This window comes from Rhododendron vialii, chromosome 3a (genome assembly GCF_030253575.1).
Source record: "Rhododendron vialii isolate Sample 1 chromosome 3a, ASM3025357v1".
Taxonomy (NCBI): domain Eukaryota; kingdom Viridiplantae; phylum Streptophyta; class Magnoliopsida; order Ericales; family Ericaceae; genus Rhododendron; species Rhododendron vialii.
Window position 1 is genome coordinate 26,368,950 of NC_080559.1, and position 3,915 is coordinate 26,372,864.

A 3,915-nucleotide genomic window follows, 5' to 3' on the forward strand; every position below is an offset into this window, starting at 1 on the left:
TGGAGAGCGAGTTGGTCCAAACAAATCCATATGAAGTAATTGCAAAGGTCTAGTAGTTGAAACAACATTTTTGGACTTAAAAGAAACCTTGGTTTGTTTTCCTTGTTGGCAAGGACCACAAAGTCTATCTTTTTCAAATTTGATTTTAGGAAGACCTTTTACCAAATTTTTTCTAGAGAGTTTTGAAATAGCATCCATACTTGCATGTCCTAGGCGCCTATGCCAAAGCCAACTATTTTCACTCAAAGCGGAAAAACATTTTATATCACAATTACTTAAATCATTGAGATTAAAAACATATACATTTTCAAGTCTTTGTCCAACGAAGAGTGTCTTGTTGCTTTTGACATTTTCAATGATACATTTGGATTTTTCAAAGATAACACGATTTCCTCTATCACATAATTGACTTATGCTAAGAAGATTGTGTTTTAAACCACTAACAAGTAAAACATCTTCAATAATAGGAGAATTACCTATATCACCGATTCCTATGATTTTGCCTTTGTTGTTGTCTCCAAATGTGACATGTCCACCATCTTTAGGCGAAAGAGAATTGAAAGCCCTCTTGTCACCGGTCATGTGTCTTGAACATCCACTATCAAGGTACCAACTTCCTTCCTTGAGAGAACTTTTGAAGCATACCTACAATAGCACATCAATTCTTGACTTTTGGTACCCAAATCATCTTGGGTCCTTGAAGGTTAGCATTGATACGGTTCTTAGGAACCCAAACCTTTTTTGCATTAGAAGATGAGTATCCTTTCATAGGACATGTAGGAGAAATATGACCAATTTTACCACAATAATGACATGTCAATTTAGAATGGTTAGAAGGAGGAACATCTTTTCCAAAAAGATTTTTGTGTTGAGTGGGATTATAACCAATTCCGGCCTTGTGAAAAGAAACCATTTGTTTTCCAAGAAGAATGTCTAAACTTTCTTTTCCATTAGTGAGTTTTGAAAGAGAATTAGTTAAATCGTCAATTTGTTTTTCTAAAGATTCGTTTTTGGAAGTATCCTTCAAATACTCTTTTTCTTTTGCCAAAGAGGTTCTTAAACTTTCATTTTCTTCCTCCAAAATATCTTTCTCTTCAATTAAATCATCCATTTCTAGTGAGAGATCTTTAGCAACCTTTTTAAGAAATTTGTTTTTAGAAACAACTTTTTCAAATTCTACTTTCAACTCTTTATAGGCAATAAACAATTCATCAAAGGAATAGGATGAGTCGAGATCTACCTCGTTTTCTTCGATGGCCATGAAACACAAGTTAGCGACCTCTTGTTGCTCATCGTCCTCATCGGAGCTACTATCGTCACTATTGTCCCATGTGGCCATCATAGCTCTCCTTTTGTCCTTCTTTGAATATTTTTTGGCATATGGACATTCACTTTTGATGTGGCCGGGCTTCTTGCACTCGTAGCAAATGATTGGATCCTTTTTGCTACTTTCTTCTTTGCCTCCATCTTTTCTTGAAAATCCTCTACCTTTGCGAGATGCTCTATTTTTGAGGAGTTTCTTGAACGTTTTTGTGATGAGCGCCATTTCATCATCCTCACTTTCGTTGCTTGAATCCTCCTTGCTTTTTGATTTGCTTGTTGTACTTTTGAAGGCAAGATCCTTAACTTTCTTCTCTTTTTCACCCTTGAGGTTGTGATGCATTTCCTCCGTCATGAGAGATCCCATGAGCTTGTCCATCGTGTATGTTGAGAAATCTTTGGATTGTAGGATGATGGAGGTGGTAGTGTCCCAATTGGTTGGCATGGAACGGAGCACCTTCCTTGTCATTTCGGATTGACTGTAAATCTTTCCAAGAGCTTTTAAACCGTTAGTAATACTAGCAAATCTAGCAAACATTTGAGATATAGATTCATCCGGTTTCATTTTGAAGAGCTCATAGCTATGCACAAGAATATCAATTTTGGACTCCTTAACTTGACTATCTCCTTCATGTGACATTTCTAACTTATCCCATATTTCTTTAGCCGATTCACATGCGGAGACACAATCATATTCATTGGGAGTAATAGCACAAAAAAGAAGGTTCATAGCTCTATAGTTCTTTTCTATTGAAGCCTTTTCCAAATGACTCCACTCATAATCTGGTTTAGGCATAGTCTCTTCTCCAACTTTCTTAGTAGGAATAATGGGACCATTTTTGATAATTTTCCATAGATCATAATCCGTGGATTGAATAAAGATCATCATTCTATTTTTCCAATGAGAGTAATTTTCTCCGGTGAACAAGGGAGGTCTATTGGACGATTGACCTTCGATACAAGAAACATTACTAGTGGTTGCCATGGATCTTAACTCTTAGATGGTTAAATCTACAAACAAGAGCCGAGGCTCTGATACCAATTGTTACCCAAATTATGCAACCTAGAGGGGGGGTGAATAGGATTGCTAGTAATAATTACCAATAAAAATTTATCTCTAACAATATATGCAAACAATAAGTATGCAATCAAAATAGAGAGATAGAGAGATAGAACCCGTTTATAGTGGTTCGGTCCGGATTTGTCCACGGTCCGGCCCTACTCCACTTCTCCTCAAGCAATTACTTGAAGGTTAGACTAATCTTTAAAAGATTACAACTTGTAAGTCTTGCGGGTGCTTACAAGAACCGAATGCCTCTAGCTTTCCCGAGGAGCTAGCACAACCGCAAGAATTTTCTCCGAAAACTTCTCAAAAACAATAACACCCAAATTCCAACCCGAATTTGGTCTTCTAAGCTTTCAAGTGTTTGACTCAAACACTTACTTAGGAAATACAAGTATGTGAAGAAGGTATGAAAATTATCGCTCACGACTTGTACAAATTTTCTCTCAAGAATAATATGAAAGTGGAAGAACAATGAGAATTTTTGGCTTTGATCTTTTGAGAATTTGCTCTTGCAATAATATGGAATGTTGTAGCTTGTGTATGTACTCATTAATGAGTTCTTGATGCCTTATATAGCCATCCATATGCTTCCTAGCCGTTGGAAACTAGCCGTTGGAACTAGCCGTTGGAAACTAGCCGTTGGAAACTAGCCGTTTGAAACTAGCCGTTGGAAACTAGCCGTTTGAAACTAGCCGTTGGAAACTAGCCGTTTGATAGAGTGGTCATCCGGGTGGTCGTCCGGTTGTCACAGCTTTCTGTTCAGACAGCCCGGCTTGTCAGCCGGTTCGTCAACCTGTGGCTCACAATTTCATCTAAATAAACCGTTAAAGCATGTATTGAGCTCAATAAAGTCTTTGTAAATATAAATCATGAATCCAAGAGACTTTATGCTATATTTCAAGGTCACGAAAATATTTAATTCGGGAATCGACTTTTCGATAATTTTGTATTTGCCGAATAAAAATATCATTGAATTAATCATCAAAATAATTAATAGAGATGCATATAAATTTTCACAAATTATAATGCATACATTTTTCAACAAAGAGTTTTGTAACTAAGCAATGTGGGACTAGAGATATTTTATGATGAATTGTATAATATGGGGGATTTTTTTGAATTATAATTATATATAATTATTATATATATTGTAGTTGCGGTAAATCCGAAACAGTATCCGGTACCTGACCGGTACCGGTACGTACCGTACCAGTAGAAAAACCGGTACTCTGTCCGAAACAGTATTCAGAACTATGGTGTCATCATAAAAAAATAGAGTGCCAAAATCATTTGGGAAAATGACGGACAAAGATGTATTTTGATAATTAATACCCGCTAATAAAATTTTCAACATTAATAAATGTTCTCAGCAGATTATTGACGAGTATTAATTATCAAAATACGTATACGGACCGTTATTTTCCTTCCACCAAAAAAACCCAAAAGTCCAAAAATCTCTTAGCGGGCCTGGGCCTTTGCCTTCTCCCTCCACATCACATTTAATAGGGGTCAGACAGTGCAATTCAGTC